Raw genomic sequence first — 16885 nt, 5'->3', positions numbered from 1 at the left:
GACTGACCTGGGTTTAAACCTGAGTGTTCTGTTTATTAGTTGGGCAAGTCAGCCCTCCTCCCTGACTTCCCAGGCTTGGAGGAGATATGCAAAGGGGAGTGACTGCCAATCCATTCCCAGCCTGGGTCCCAAGCTACGGCTGGGGTACGCTGGTGTGTCTACTATGTGTTTGCCATGGTGGTGGAAAATACCTACAAGCACCTGGCATTGGGTTGAGCTCTTTGTAAGTGTGAATGTACTTCCAGCTCCTAGAACTCTACATGATATCTATCATCAAACTCCCTCATGTCAACGGGGAGAATGAGGTTTGGGAGGTTATGTAATTTATCCAAGATGACTCAGCTAATGAGTGCCAGAGCTGGGATCTGACCCCAGAACCGTCAGGCTGCAAAATCTTTGTTCTTCCTACTCTATCTTGGTTCCTGGGGTACATGTCTGGTTGAGGGGGATTCCTCTAGGGGTGGGGTGCTCGAAGAAGGGACAGGGTCAGGCTCTGATGAGCAGACGGATCAGTGTGGGTGAATCTGGAGGCAGAAGGGTCATGCAGGAGGCTCCTGCCACATCTCGGGTGTGATTGACAAGGACTTGGCTGGTGGCAGTGTGTGGGGAGGGGAGCTTTTGCGGAGGGGGGGCTAAGACCGGTAGTTAAGACAGTGGTGGCAGAGGTGGCCACAGGATTGTGATTGGCTGGCGCCGTCTGATAATGCCCTGTGAATGCCCTGAGGGGGCCACTAGCCCGACTCCTCCCAGTTGCCTTCTACTCATCCCAGTCCACACACTGCCAGGCAGGTGCTGGGTTTGTGATCCCTGGATTCTATCCCATGGTACAGCTGTCATTTATTAGCCATGAGGTCCTGAACAAATTCTAGGAACTCTGAGCTTTACTTCTCTGATCTATCAAATGAAGATATCAAGGTCCACGTGTATTGGTTTGCTATGGAGATTAAATGCTATTTATAAAGCTGAGTTCAAGCACAGGGGACTTGAACAACTATGGACCTAGGTCAGAAACTCCACTGCGGGGCAGAGAAGGGTGGGCTAATTCCTTTTTGGAGAACATAGCAATAATACCACGCTGGCTTTGTGCTTTATAATTTTCCATATTTAATTTTTCCAACAGCCTTATGAGTTGGTCAAGAGTGTGATTATTCCTCCCAGCAGCCTGAAATCCTTTTGGAACCAGGTGTGAGCTAAACAAAAGTCATAAAATGTTACATATCCGTAACGGATAATGGTACCGGAGTCAGAGAGTCCCATACTTTGCCTGGTCACATGGCTAGGAGGTGGTGAGTGGAGTGAGCATCTGGTGCTGGACTCCTAGCCCAGTGCTCTTATCTTTGAGCTCCTCTTGGGACATGCTGGAGATTTGAGTCAGAGCCTGGCCAGAGGCCTGAAGTGGGGGTGGGAGGATGGCTCCAGGTGAAAGTGAAGCTGAGGTAGGGTTGGCGAGGGTGGAGCAGGGTGTGAGGTCTGGGCTTTGACTGGCTCATTAAGGCTTTCAAAGGCAAGTGCCCATGTGTCTCTCTTTAAAAAAATTTTTTTTTTAAGATTTTTTTTTTTTTTTTGAGACAGAGTCTCGCTCTTGTCGTCCAGGCTGGAGTGCAGTGGTGTGATCTTGGCTCATTGCAACATCTGCCTCCTGGGTTCAAGTGATTCTCTTACCTCAGCCTCCCAAGTAGCTGGGACTACAGGTGTCCACCACCATGCCTGGCTAATTTTTGTATTTTTAGTAGAGACGGGGTTTCACCAAGTTGGCCAGTCTGGAATTGAACCACCGACCTCAGGTGATTCACCTGCCTCAGCCTCCCAAAGTGCTGGCATTACAGGCATGAGCCACCGTGCCTGGCCCCATGTGTCTCTTTAACTCTGCTGAGCTCCCTCCTCTCTGTTCCTCCTCCCGCCTTGGGCCTGTGCGTCCTCTGGGAGAGCCTCTGCTGGCTCTGCAACCCAGTGCAGCTCCTGAGCAGCTGTGGAGGCTTGCCCCCATCCCAACCCTTATCTCAGCTCTTCACACCTGCTTCTGCTCTTCTGCTCCCAGCCCCATCAGCCAACTCCCATTTATCTCATTTCTTTCCTGAATAACTTTTCTTTTTTAACTCTCACAATAGCACCGTGCAGTATGTACTAGCGTCATCCGTATTTCACAGATGGTTATCCTAAGGCACAGAGAAATTAATCGGCTCTGGTCACTCAGCAGGCATGCGGTAGAGCCAGGAATTGGCCCCAGGCCTATCCGACTCCAGATTCCAAGCAGAGCCATTATGATGTACCGTTTCCAGAGGACTGGCAACCTCCAGAATCCCGAACGACCAGGCTGTCTCAGAGCATCTGAACCCCACATCAGCTGAGACACAGCGACACCCAGTCAGGATACGACTGAGATGAGTGACCTTCAGCTTCTGTCACAGGGTAGCAGGAGAAGCCGGGACAATACCCAGCGGCCCACCAACTGCTTCCTTGTGGGGAATATGTCTTGCCTCGTAGCGGGGGGCGAGCCTGCTCCCAGCAGCCTCCTGATGGCTTCCTCACCGCCTCCCTCTCTACCCACCTCTTCCTTTTCCCCAGCAGGCCAGGAGGCCAATACCTGCTGCTTGGCCCATGGCAGCTCTTTCCTCAGAGCCTGGAGTCAGGATGGAAGTTAGTTGGGAGAGAAACAGGTGCTAGGCATGGTGGAAGGAGGATGGGGGAGAACAGGAGAGGCTCCTCCATGTTCACTGAAGGGCCCGGGTAGACAGATGCGAGATGGACCAGCAGCTGGTGTTCAGGAGGCTACCGGGCAGGTACTCGCTCTGTCCCCTTATGCAAATGTGACTGCCCACAGGAGTGAACTGAACTCCCTCTAATCCAGCACACAGGAACTGATAAGCTACTTATCAGCTTACAATAGAGACTCAAAACAACAAGCACAAGATTTTCAAAAAAGTCAACCAGAAGCGCGCCGGAACCAGGGTTTCGAAGAGTCTGGGTCAGCCCTGGGCCTCCTTCTCCTCTGTACCCAAGTGCACCCGAGCAGAGCCCCCCTAGCCCAGAAAGTGCCTTTGTGTGTTTAGAAAAAGATATCCCTGGTCAGGCGTGGTGGCTCACACCTGTAATCCCAGAACCTCGGTTGGCTGAGGCGGCCAGATCATCCGAGGTCAGCAGTGGCTAACATGGTGAAACTCTGTTTCCACTAAAAATACAAAAAATTAGCCAGGCATGGTGGCGCACACCTGTAACCCCAGCTACTTGAGAGGCTGAGGAAGGAGAATCTCTTGAACCTGGGAGACGGAGGCTGCGGTGAGCCGAGATCACACCATTGCACCCTGGCTTGGGCAACAAGAGTGAAACTCCATCTCAAAAAAAAAAAAGAAGAAAGGAAGGAAGGAAGGAAGCAAAAGATGTCTCCTTCTTGGGTAGACACAGCCTCACTTTGGGGAGCACAGCTTGACCAGCAGAGAACAAGCTGGCTTGCAGTCCCTGATCAGCCAGAGGCTCTTGTGCAGCATGTAACCCACCTGACATCTGTGTCAGCCTGGCCAGGGGTCCCTGGAGCACCCACAGCCTGAGGGTGCACGTGCAGCTGCATTCTCACTGATGCCACTAGTTCCTGTGCCTACTCTTGGAGGATGTCACCTAACCAGATGTGAACGTTCCAGGCAGCATCCTACATGAGTCTGTAAATGAACTGAAGCTCCAGCAGCCCCAGCTCCATGCAAATTGTGTCCTGCAGTGGAATACGGCTCAGTGCCCACAGGGCTGCCTAGGCGCCTCGGGTTGCCATGGGCACGTGCATATTCATGCCTCTGTGTCCCCAAAGTAGTTGGCCTTGGGGACCAGAGCCCCCAGCCTCAAGAATCCCAGTGCATGGCTCTCTCCTTTCCTTCTGTCACAGCCTCTCTCTGTGTACCAGTTACCTTACTGGGCTGCTTGAGCCCCGGGGTCACGCACAAACCCAGAGCTGAAACACCCTCCGGCCACCTTTGTGTGAGTCCTTCTGGGCAGATATACCCCTGAAAGCTCAAAGAACAGAGGGCATCTTTTGGTAAACAAGAGTGTCTCTCTCTCCAGGTGGCTGCAGCTGTGCAGCGCGAGTTCTTGGGTGAGCTGAGTGTAGGCTGGGTTTCAGCTCCTGCTTCCCCGTGGCCGGTCGTCCCTATGCAGTACCCACCTGGTCCACAGGGTGGCAGTACCACCTGAGAACAGCTCCTCTTGCCTGAGGCTGGGTTCTGGGAATGGAAGGGCTGGGGCACCCTCTCCAGGCACCCATGCCCACTAACTAGGCAGTGGGCACACTTGGAGCCCAGCCCACCAGCCCGGTAGGCAGGCTGGCTCATGTATGACCTTTCCAGTGAGAGGTATAGCTTAGGCTCATGCCAGGATCCTTACTAGGAGAGCTGTCCCGTGGCTAGCTGAGGTGGACACCCTTTCTGCTTTAACTTCTCTGTGGATTAGGATAACCATCTGTGAAATATGGATAACGCTAGTACATACTGCACAGTGCTGCCATGAGAGTTAAAAAAGAAGTTATTCAGGAAAGAAATGAGATAAATGGGAGTTGGCTGATGGGGCCGGGAGCAGAAGAGCAGAAGCAGGTGTGAGGAGCTGAGACGAGGGGAGGGGGTGCCGAGCCCCACACTGGCTTTTTGGAGGTCCTGTACCAGGCCCCTACGCCACCCCATTATCTCGTGACCACATTTTTCCTTCAGATACATGGGCCACATGTGGTTAGGCCATATCTTCTTTCACATCAGCAAAACTTAATTGGGTTTCCAGGCTCTTCCTGCTCTTCATGTGGAATGCCTCTGGATTGCTAGATGATGTCTGCAGACGTGTTTTATTTTTCTTTTTTGAGGCACGGTCTTGCCCTATAGCCCTGGGTGGCACGATCTTGGCTCGCTAAAACCTCCACCGTTTGGCTTAAGCAATCTTCCCAGGTAGCTGGGACTACAGGTGCACACCACCACATCCAGCTAATTTGTGTGTGTGTGTGTGTGTGTGTGTTTTATAGAGATGAGGTCTTGACATATTGCCAGGCTTGTCTCGAACTCCTGGCCTCAAGCAATCCACACACCTTGGTCTCCCAAAGTGCTCAGATTACAGGCATGAGCCACTGTACCTGGCCTTTCTGCGGGTGTTCATTTCATCTCTGAGTGGCTTTTTCAATAACTCTCAGAGTTTTGAGGAAGGTCTAATTGTCATCCTCACAGGCTGGTCACACCCCAGTCCTCGTCAAGGGGATAAAGCTCCTTGCTAAGAGCCCTGGCAGGGGCTTACATGGGCTGTGGGCGGTCAGGGCAGGGAGGAAGCTCTAGGCCGGCCCGAGGGCTGCATGTGGCCCCCTGAGGCCATTTATCCGGCCCCCACCGCACTTCAGGAAGGGGCACCTCTTTCACTGGTGGTCAGTGAGAGGAGCACAGTATGTGGCGGCCCTCCAACGGTCTGAGGGACAGTGAACTGGCCCCCTGTGTAAAAAGTTTGGGGACGCCTGCTCTAGGGTCTGGGGCACGTGGATAACTCTCCAAGGAGGAGGTAGGCTTTGCTCAGACTGTAATGATAGAGAGAGCCTGCAAGGAGGAGGGGGAGGAAGGAAGGCATTTGAGGACTGTGTTGGGGGCATCTTCCCACCATGCTCTGGTGCGGGGTCAGTGCTCCAAAGGCCCACGGTGGAAGAAGACGGCACTGCCCTTCACCTTCAGGCCACTGCATCCCTGAGATGGAAACCAGAGGAGTCTCCTTGCCTCCCTCAGAGAGAGAGAGAGGCTAAGCTGGGACCGGAAGCTTGTCCCATGACACTTAGTCCAATATTTAGCTCCCTGTGGGTGCTTAGCCCTGGGAACCCTTCTGATCTTGGGTAAGGAAGTTCACGGACACAGGGCCATAGCAGAGCCCAGGAAGGACACTTGGGGTTCCAAGGTTAGGTTCTTGGTATTAAGGTGAGAGACAAAATGATGGCCCTCTGACGGAAGAGATTTGCCCTAAAGAGGATGACCAGGAGCTTGCCGTGTAGCAGGGGATGGAAAAGAAGATTTGCTGCCTCTTATGGAGTGAGGGTTGGGGCTGGCATGGGCTGCTGAAGGGGAGGCGGTAGGGCCAGTGAAGAGGGACAGACATGCAGAAAGCGCGTTTCTAACCAAACTATAGGCCTTGGGTTTCTCAGTCTCACCCACCCTATCCACATAAGTCTCAGTGCAACTTTACACCCACTAGGCTGACTACAACAGGACAAGAATGGAAAAGCAGTGTTGCAAGGATGCGGGGAAATTGGAGCTCTCATAACTGCTCGTAGAAACAGGCAGTGGTGCAGCCATTAGGAAAAACAGTTTGATGATTCCTCAAAAGGTTAGACATAGAATTACCACATGGCCCAACAACTCCCTCCTAGGTATATTCCCCAAAGAAGTGAAAATTGGCACTTCAAAAATATATGTATACTCTGGGCGTGGTGGCTCATGCCTGTAATCCCAGCACTTTGGGATGCTGAGGCAGGTGAATCACCTGAGGTCAGGAATTCAAGACCAGTCTGACCAACATGGTGAAACCCTGTCTTAACTAAACAAACAAACAAACAAGAAAACAAAATGAGCCAGATTACATGCTTGTAATCCCAGCTACTCAGGAGGCTGAGGCAGGAGAATTGCTTGATCCTGGGAAGTGGAGGTGTTGCAGGGAGCCGAGATTGTGCCATTGCTCTCCAGCCTGGGTGACAGAGTGAGACTCTGTCTCAAAAAAAAAAATAATAAAAAATGTGTATATATATATATTCACACACTCGTGTACAGCATATATATATAAATACACATACACACTCATGTGTACAGCAGTAATATTCACAATAGCTGAAAGGTGAAAATAGCCCAAATGTGCATCAACAAATAAATGGATAAACAATATGTGCTATGTCCATATAATGGAATATCATTCAGCCATAAAAGGAATAAAGTACTGATGCTTCCATTCAGTAGATGAACCTGGAAAACATTATGCTAACAGAAGCCAGACACAAAGATCACGTGTTGTATGACTGTATTTATATGAAATAGACAGAATAATAACATCTGTAGAGACGTCTACAGATCGGTGGTTTCCAGGGTCGGGGGAAGTGGGTGATGGGGAGCAACAGCTTATTGGGTATGGGGTGTCTTCTGGGGTGATGAAAATGTTTTGAAACTAGATAGAGGTAGTGGTTGCCCAACATTGTAAATGCGTTAATTGCCACGGAATTGTTCGCTTTAAAATGGTTCATTTTGTATTATGTGAATTTCACTTCAATGTAAAAAAAAAAAAAAAAAGAAAGAAAAAAGCCTCAGTTCTCTTACCAGTAAAAAGAGGCTAATAACACTACTTATTTCATGGAGAGGTGGTAAGGAATAAAATACTAGGCTCAAGTGGCAGCATTCAGCTATTGAATAAAGGGTAGCCAATGGTCTCTGAATGCTGCTTTGTGGGGTTGCACCAAGGGATGCCCCAAATCTCTTTCCTGGCCCCTGGGGAACGTGGCTTAAGTTCCGGCGCAAAGAATCGAAAGGCCCAAAGAGCTGTAGCTGCGAGGTGGAGCCTAACGCGCTGCCCCTCTGCTGCGGTCACAGCCTCGCTCCTTGCAGGGAACCCGCCGGTCTCTCCCTACCTGAGAGCTGCACGGTTGGCCACCAGGGCGCGCTGCTGGAGGCGCCTTTCCCAGAAATTGGGCAGAGATTTAGGCCTTACAGTTACTTAAACTTGTAACCCTCCCAGTAGCTGTGGAGTCTAGTAAACGTGGCTTCTGCCGGGTTCGCCGGTCAGCCCAGGCTGTTGAGGGGCAGGCATGGGGCCCGTGGGCCAGAGGAGACCTCCAGGCTTCTCTCCCACTCTTCTCTGGCCTGCACCCCCTCTTGGGTAGAGGCTGCACCTCCTGCTTGGGTTCGGCCACCTCCAAATACTGCATCGACGGCCCGTGTCTCTGCCTGCGGGGCTGGGCCAGCGCCAGAGACGCAGGCAAAGCGCCAGCCGCCCAGGGGCAGCAGCTGGCGAGTTGAGGTTGGTCTTTCGGCTGAGGGTTCGGGGAGCTGGGGATCCTGACCCGACACACTTTGCGTGTGCCACAAAACCACAGCCTTTCCTTCCCATCCAGCCTCGTCTGCATGAGAAAGCATCACCTTTGCTTTCGGTTTGATGCGGCAGTTCTCAGCCAGGCTGGAGGCAGCCTGGAATCCCAGATCTCCTACTGACACCTCAGGTCTCCCCCGCGGCTCCGGGGACGTCCCTAACCCCTGATGCTGCACCACAGGCAGACCTGCCAGAACCTCACCACCACCAAGATTGCTACCTGGAGATTCCTGCTTGCCCCAAACCCCAGGTGAGACCCCTGCATGCATCTTGGCCCAACTTCCGTGTTCTGGGGCCGTCTCTACAACCTGCTTTGCATTCCTGCCAGATCCAACTCATTGCCTCCCCCACTTGACCTCATTCTCTGTGCACTTTCTTTGGATTTAGGGAAACAGCAGCAGTAAACCCCAAAGACTCAACACGGGGAGCTTTTTAACAGCCAATGATGTTTGTGTGCCCCAGTGCACTGCTCTGAAGTTTTCCCACACACTGGGGTCCAGGTTTCTCTCTGGCACTTTGCTGCCTTGTTTACTCCCCCATTAACATGGGTTTATAGGAGCTACATTACACTGAAAGCTTCCAGCCTTGTGAAGTAGCATTTCTTGCTGATAATGAAAACAAAAGACACAAAGAATTCTAAGAAATGCCTACCGTGACCCTTGAGGGCCTCTTGCTTAGTGCCAAATTTGTCTGCTATCAGCCCCCATGGTGTCTGGAAAATCTTGGATTGGTGTTGACTCTCTGGGTCCTGTGATTTCACCCTGTGGCCCTTTGGAGGCATGTGGTGTCCTGGGTAGACCCAGGCCTTGGGGTTGATTGGACTGGTCAGATGCAACTAGATGATGTGCTAGCTGTGTGTCCTTGGGCAAGTTACTTCATTTTCCTGAGCCTCAGTTTTCTCATCCGTCAAATGAGGGAAGAAAGAAGTAATTAAAAAAGATGCTTTGAGAATTTGGTGAGGAGGTATATGTAGCAGACATGTCACAGACAGTAAGTATTGGCTGGGATTATTAGCAAAAGCAAATAAGCCCCTTCTTTAAAGGGAACATAACTTTTTCCTAAACACCACCATCATACTTAAATTGGTGATCAAGAAATTATGCCCCTCAAGACACCCAGGAGCAGAGGGCAGGGAGAAGCGTGGTCCAGGGTGCAGGGGCACCTGGACTGCCTCTTGCACTTAGGGGTGTCCGGCAGCTTCAGACAAACAGTAGGAAGAAAGACTCCTTTCCACCTCTGCTAGTTTGAGGTAGAGTTGAGCCCTCTGTCTGAGTAGAGTGAGTTGTCTGGCAGAGAGCTGGATACCCCTTCCAATGGCTGGCCAAATGTAGCAGAGGCAGGATTGTTTTCAAAGGAATTAGGTAAAAAGCCTGCAGCCAAGTATGAGATCAAATCTCAGAAAATATCAGTGCTGGGCTGGGCATGGTGGCTTACGCCTGTAATCCCAGCATTTTAGGAGGCCAAGGCAGGTTGATCACTTGAGGCTAGAAGCTCTAGGCCAGCCTGTGCAACGTGGCAAAACCTCATCTCAACCAAAAATACAAAAAGTAGCCAGGCATAGTGGTATATGCCTGTATTCCCAGCTACTTGTGAGGCTGAGATGGGAGGATTGCTTGAGTCTTGTTGCAGTGAGCCAAGATCGTGTCACAGCACTCTAGCCTGGGTAACAGAGCAAGACTCTGTCTTGAAAGAAAGAAAGAAAGAAAATATCAGAGCTGTGGGGGATCCTGGGTGAGAAGTCATAAAGCCAAATATCAACTGCAGAGGTCTAACAGCTATGAAGGGGCAGAGCCTGGCATAGACCAGAGATGGGGTACATTTATCAAGCACTTACTCTGTGCACAGTACTGACCAACTGGCTATCTGTGCAGCAAACAGCAGGACCCAGACTGAATCCCAGGTGTTTTGGTAACAAAATGAAGAGGTGCTATTCAAGAGGTATAAAGTTTCAGTTATACAAGATAAACATGTTCTAAAGATCTGCTGTACCACACTGTGCTCATAGTTAACAATACTGTGGCCGGGCGCGGTGGCTCAAGCCTGTAATCCCAGCACTTTGGGAGGCCGAGACGGGTGGATCATGAGGTCAAGAGATCGAGACCATCCTGGTCAACATGGTGAAACTCCGTCTCTACTAAAAATACAAAAAAATTAGCTGGGCATGGTGGCGCGTGCCTGTAATCCCAGCTACTCAGGAGGCTGAGGCAGGAGAATTGCCTGAACCCAGGAGGCGGAGGTTGCAGTGAGCCGAGATGGCGCCATTGCACTCCAGCCTGGGTAACAAGAGCGAAACTCCGTCTCAAAAATAAATAAATAAATAAATAAATAAACCAAAAAACAATACTGTGTACCCGTGTACTCAAAATTTTGTTAAGAAAGTATGAGGCAGGAGAATAGGGTCTGGGCAGGAATTCTAAGGCGGATTCACGCTGACTTCCTAAAACTAAATCGAAAGGAAAATCCTAACTTTCCCTACTTAAGTAACAAAAGGACCAGAGGCTACTCCCTTTGCAAACCCCCTGCTTTTCTGCTCTGCAGATGGAATATTGACAGTTGCAACCAATCAGATATTTGCGTAGGAGTGTAACTTTGTAGCTTCACTTCAGACTGATTGTAGTCCACTATTCATTTGCATGTGGCAAACACCTAGTGGCCAATGGGAAACTTCTAGCGGGTATTTGGACCCCAGAAGATTCTGTAACCAGGCTCTTGAACCCCTATGCTTGCCTGCTCCCACCCTGTGGAGTGTACTTTCATTTTCAATAAATCTCTGCTTTTGTTGCTTCATTCTCTCCTTGCTTTGTTTGTGCATTCTGTCCAATTTTTTGTTCAAAACGCCAAGAGTCTGAACACCCTCCACTGGTAACAAGTAGATCTTACTTTAAGTGTTTTTATTACAACTTAAAAAAGGCTTTAATTTGTTGCTGATTCATATACTTATATATCTGTGTATACCCAAATGCATACAAATAAAGGAATATTAATAGAGTATTATAATCTATTAGAAAATGATGTACTATAGGAGTAAAATTAGGATTTGGCCCTGCCATGTAAAATGACTCAGTTGTTTTACACCCAGATTACTAGAGGTTCTTTTTTTCACCAAATTATTCTGTTAACTCTCAGTGTTTTTCACATATTCTTAAAACATCTTCTTAGAAATTCCCTTGGATTGCCCTGATCTGATTTTATTTGTTCATATTTAAAAATGCTATCACATACCTAAATTTACCCTTAAAGTAGAGACCGCTCCAGAAATTAAATCAGCTCCAATGACTGAAATAATTGCCCTCAGGAGGCTGAGGCAGGAGAATTGCCTGAACCCAGGAGGCGGAGGTTGCGGTGAGCCGAGATCGCGCCATTGCACTCCAGCCTGGGTAACAAGAGCGAAACTCCGTCTCAAAAAAAAAAAAAAAAAAAAAAAAAAATTGCCCTCATCTGGGTATGTTGGCTGGTAAAATGAAAAAGAGTAAGCATATAAACTACTGGCAGATACACTTTTGGGGAGTCTGTGACTTTGAAATGCTTTGGAAATGAGTTTTCTAACCTCCACAAAACCCTCCAAAAAATGGACGACAGGTTAAAAATAAAACTGCCAGCTGCTTTGCTGTTACCTAAGGAAATAGCTGTAATAAAAGGAGACCACCATTCAATGCACAAAGACCTAGAATTTCTGGTAATACTTTAACTGATCGCTATGCTAACCCAAGAAGTATTCATCAAGATCAGTGCTCCTGCAATCACACAGAAAAGAGGGGTCTTGGAGGATTCAAAGAGGCCATTTGTAACTGTCAGAGACAAACCCTTGATTCCAAAAAGTAGAAAAGTGAAAAAATTTGGAAGTGGGAGAAGTTTGGATGTTCATGGCATAAAGAGATTATCTGATGCTCTCAGGATGGCTGACACATAATGCCAAATAACTTAAAGTGGAATTTCAGAAAACTGCTTTGTGATATTACTCATAATAGCAGGGATAATTTGTCAAAAATACTAAACCAACATTGGTGGGGGTAATTTTAGATATTTTTAAAACTTGTCCTACTGCCAACAGTGCAATCCTCATAAATGCAAATGTGGGATATGAACAAGAACCAGGATCTCGAAGGCCCTTCAGACCTCCAATTACTTTATACTAATGGCTCCTGCAATGGACTATAAATATGTTCTGATTATTTTCTGTTGGTTTTTTGTTGTTGTTGTTGTTGTTTCTTCAAGATGGATTAAAGCTTTTCCTTGCCGGGTTATGACTATTAACTGTGGCAAAAATTTCTGCTTCATTTTATTTTCCAATCTGGGAATTTCTACTTATTTCTCTAAGGAACTCTGTAAAGTTTGCCTTTTACCCAAAAACTTTACTGTTCTTAATACCCACATTCCTCAGGAAAAACAGAGAGAACTAATGAAATTTGAAAGCTAAGATGAACAAAACTCCCTTCAACTCCTATGGTCTAAGATCTTCTCTTTTCTGGCTGGAACCATGGAGAGCGCCAAAGAGAAGAAGAAGGTTCCTGCTGTGCCAGAAAACCTTCAGAAAATGAGAAGGAATTTCTCAGAGCTGAAGATCAAGCGCCTAAGAAGTAAGTTTGCCCCAAAGATGCTTCAAAGGGCAAGGAGGAAGCTTATCTGTGAAAAAGTGAACAGGCAGATGTACAGAACTGAAATCTGAATGGCGAGCATGGCAGGAAAAGCTGGCAACTTCTGTGTACGTGCAGAACCCACATTGATGTTTGTCATCAGGATCAGAGGTGTCAATGGTGTGAGCTGAAAACTCCGAAAGGTGTTGCAATTTTTCGCTTTTGTCAAATCTTCAGTGGAAGCTTTGTGAAGCTCAACAAGTCTTCAGTGAACATGCCGAGGATTGTAGAGCCATATATTGCATGGGGGTACCCACATCTGAAGTCAGTAAATGAACGACTCTACAAACCTGTTTATGGCAAAGTTAATAAGAGGTGAATTGCTTTGACAGGTAACTCTTTGATTGCTCGATCTCTTGGTAAATATGGCATCACCTGCATGGAGGATCTGATTCATGAGCTCTACACTGTTGGGAAATACTTCAAAGAAGCAAATAGGCCAGGTGTAATGGCTCACGCCTGTAATCCCAGCACTTTCGGAGGCCAAGGTGGGTGGATCACCTGAGGTCAGGAGTTCGAGACCAGCCTGGCTAACATGGTGAAACCCCGTCGTCTCTACTAAAAATGTAAAAATTAGCCGGGCATGGTGGTGTGTGCTGGTAATCCCAGCTACCTTAGAGGCTGAGATAGGAGAATTGTTTGAACCCAGGAGACAGATGTTGCAGTGAGCTAAGATTGCACCACCGCATTCCAGCCTGGGTGACAAAGTGAGACTCCATCTCAATTAAAGAAAAAAAAGAAGCAGCAGCAAGTAACTTCCTGTGGCCCTTCAAACTATCTTCTCCGCGAGGCAGAATGAAGAAAAGACCACCTATTTTGTAGAAGGTGGAGATTCTGGCAACAGGGAGGACCAGATCAATGGGCTTATTAGAAGACTGTCTTCCATGATTATTTTGCTAAGATGGTCAGTTAATAAACAGTACCTGCTCTCAAATTGAAAAAAAAAAAATCTTACCTCTAGCTTCAGTGTGTATAAGATCAACCCTTTCTGGGACCCACAGCTGACCTCCTTATGAATTAATACGAGGCCAAGCTGGGTGTGATGGCTTGTGTCTGTAGTCTTAGCTACTCAGGAGGCTGAGGTGGGAGATTGCTTGACGCCAAGAGTTTGAGGCTGTAGTGCACTGTGACTGCACCTGTGAATAGCTACTGCACTCCAGCCTAGGAACATCGAAACACCCTGTCTCTAAAAAAAGGAAAAAGAAAAACGGCCCATCGATGTATTTGAAAATTTCACCACCAATCTTAGATTTGGCTCTATTACAATTACAATGAAATATGATTAAGAATTGCCAGGGAGTCATAGAATACCTTCAGCTTTATCATCAACAGATACTGATCTACATTTCCAATCCACTCACCTCTGCTTCACAACAAGAGATTTAGTGTTCTGGGAAAAACCTGATATAAAAAGACTGGCCTTTGAGACTCGACGAAATGGACCTTATCAGATATTGCTAGTAATTGATTCAGCAGTAACATTCCAAAACATGGATCCTTAGGTTAATTATTTCCTAGCTTAAAAGAGATACAATACTTCCTCCTGACCAGTGGACACCCATGCCATTGGAAATGTTAGATTCTTAGGCATGCTCCAGAAGATGCTGACTTCAGAGGTGGATAGCTTTTGCCCAGCACTTTGGATAAAGATGAACATTCAACACCCTTTCCTGGCTATTATTCTACTTTGAAGCCATGTAAAATATTAATGTTAACTTCCGTATTTTCATCCTATTACTTTTTTTTTTTTTTTTCAAGAGCCAGGATCTCACTTTGTTCCCCAGGCTAGAGTGCAGTGGATTGTACCAAACGACTCACCTCTGATTCACAACAAGAGATTTAGTGTTCTGGATAAGAACTGAGATAAAAAAGACAGGCCTTTGAGACTCGATGAAACGGACCTTATCAGATATTGTTAGTAATTGACTCAGCAGTAATACTCCAAAATATGTATCCTTAGGTTAATTATTTCCTAGCTTAAAAGAGATACAATATTTCCCCCTGACTACTGGACACCCATGCCATTGGAAATGTTAAACTGAGGTTCTTAGGCATGCTCCAGAAGACGATGACTTCAGAGGTGGATAGGTTAGGTGATTGTACATAGCTCAATAGGTACATAGCTCAATCACCGTGATTGTACATAGCTCACTGCACCCTCAGACTCCTGGGATCTAGTGATCTTCCCACCCCAGCTTCCCGAGTAGCTGGGATTATAGGCACAAGCCACTGTACCTGGCCCTCATCCTATTACTTCTGACCTCTTATGTTCTCCATCTACCACTTAGTAGAAAACAAAATTTTCTTGTACTTTTTTTCCCCCAGATCATTGCTGCCACTCTGAATCTAACAACCCTGCTGACAAAATTTCATAGCTGTCCTTTGAAAAACTTTACAAGGTAACCTCCCTTTAACTGGCTCCTTATGGTAATTATGTTTCACTCATATCATTAATCCCAACCTTCAGTCTTTCAACAATTTCTCTCTGACTTCATGCCAGCAAATTGCTTCTTTTGAGGCCATTACAAGGCCAATCAATCAGGACTAATACTGGGGCTATTCTGGCTCCCATGTTTGTTTGCTTTCTTCAGAGACATCTGAGCCTGTTTTGCAGAAACCATTTAATTCCACTCAAGGAATCTGTCCATCTTGAGGAACACAAAAGTGACTCATTCCCATTGCAGTAGATGATACTTAATACCAGTGAGATTAGTGCTCCGCTAAAATGCTGTTTCTTACATGACATCAGGCTCATTCTGTCCACTGAACAGTAACTTACCTGTGATTCCAATGACTTTTTGAGATTGCCAGATATTTAAAACTACCATCCCACCAGGAAATCATGCTTTCTTTAAAAAGATATTCAGACACTTCTAAAATGAGGAAAGCAGAGATAATCTGGTAGACTGCCCAGGAAGCAGAACTGATTTCTCTGTCATACAGGATGCAATTCCCATAGTAGGAATAAAACAAGATATGTGCAGCAAAATTGGACAGAATTGAAGGGAGAAATAGAGAGTTCTACATGAACAATGGGTGGCTTCCAAACGCTTCTCTCAATTGTGGAAAGGCTGAGACAGAAGGTAAGTGAGGAAATACAGAATGTGAACAACACAGTGAACCAGTTAAATCTCACAGACACGCAGAAAACCACCTGACAATACAACAGCTGTACATTCTTCCCCAGGGCACCACTTCTGCGTCCCTCATTCCCACTGCTCCGGATCCCTGTCTACAGAGCCACTCCTCCCGCCGGTGTGATCCTGGAGCCCACGGTGGCCCCTGCTTTGAAGAGCCTGTTGGTCCAGTCCTTCCCGCCTTCTGCAGAGCTGTTCTCCTCCTTCTAAAGAAGTCACCTGGGCCCTGGGCCCCGTCTTCCTGGCTCCACAGAGTCCCTGTGGCTGCAGGCACTGCTTCTCTCTCCTGCACCCAATCCCTCTCCCACTCCACTGCCTCTGGGTGTGCAAAAACACTGATGTTTCCCATATTTTCAAAATCTCTCCCCTGTAGTTCCCACCTGACTTCTAATAGGTGGCCAAAGTACAGACATTAATGTATGTTAAGGCACATAATTAATGCATATTAAAAGTTAACAATAATGAATAAGTAATTATTATTATACATTAAAGTCTTAATGTATAATGAGAAGTATTAACTATTCAGAAGTCCAAGCACTTGTGTGTGTGTGTGCATGGTGCTATCGCCTTGCTGTGGGCAAACCTGCATTGGCACAGAGGCCACTTCCTGAGCCTGGACCCAGTCTCAGAGCTGGGGAACTGGCCCAGTGCAAAAGGGTCGGGAGCATCTGCAACAGAGCCTGAGCTCTGCCATCGTCATTGACACAGCCTCCATCCACCCTCCCCAACTCAACAGAGAGAGCGCTCCATCATACTTCTAAGACTTAGTAGGCCAAGAGGGGCTGAATTAAATTCTCTGAGACTTGTCTTTGGTCTGACTCTGGCAGCCTCAGTCTCCCAGAGCCCGTGGGAACTCGGCAGCCGGCAGGCGGAAGGCTGGGCGACGTCAGAAGAAGTAAAGGGGGAAGAACTTTACTCTTAGGATCTGGCTGGACTCTAAAGGGCACAGTCAAGTCCCTGGATACCGAGCACAGGGCTGAACGGGGCCCGGGGGCGGGGCGGGGCGGGGCGGAGGCAGGGGCGGGGCGGGGCGGGGCGGGGCAGAGGCAGGGG

The 16885-nt window shown here is 47.8% G+C and overlaps 1 long non-coding RNA gene across 2 annotated transcripts; it reads left to right on the top strand.

Moving 5' to 3' along the window:
• Positions 1–7676: 7676 nt before the first annotated feature.
• Positions 7677–16301, top strand: LOC101040273 (uncharacterized). Of its 2 annotated transcripts, XR_005576993.2 has the most exons (3): positions 7677–7992; positions 8087–8311; positions 15883–16301. It is a non-coding gene; the product is annotated as an uncharacterized LOC101040273 (long non-coding RNA). The 2 variants fall into 2 exon arrangements; XR_012512542.1 differs by having other exon boundaries at positions 7677–8311.
• The last annotated feature ends 584 nt before the right edge of the window (positions 16302–16885 follow it).

This window comes from Saimiri boliviensis, chromosome 11, assembly GCF_048565385.1.
Source record: "Saimiri boliviensis isolate mSaiBol1 chromosome 11, mSaiBol1.pri, whole genome shotgun sequence".
Lineage (NCBI taxonomy): Eukaryota > Metazoa > Chordata > Mammalia > Primates > Cebidae > Saimiri > Saimiri boliviensis.
The sequence above is the reverse complement of the archived record's forward strand: the minus strand, read 5'-3'. Positions and strand labels throughout refer to the sequence as shown.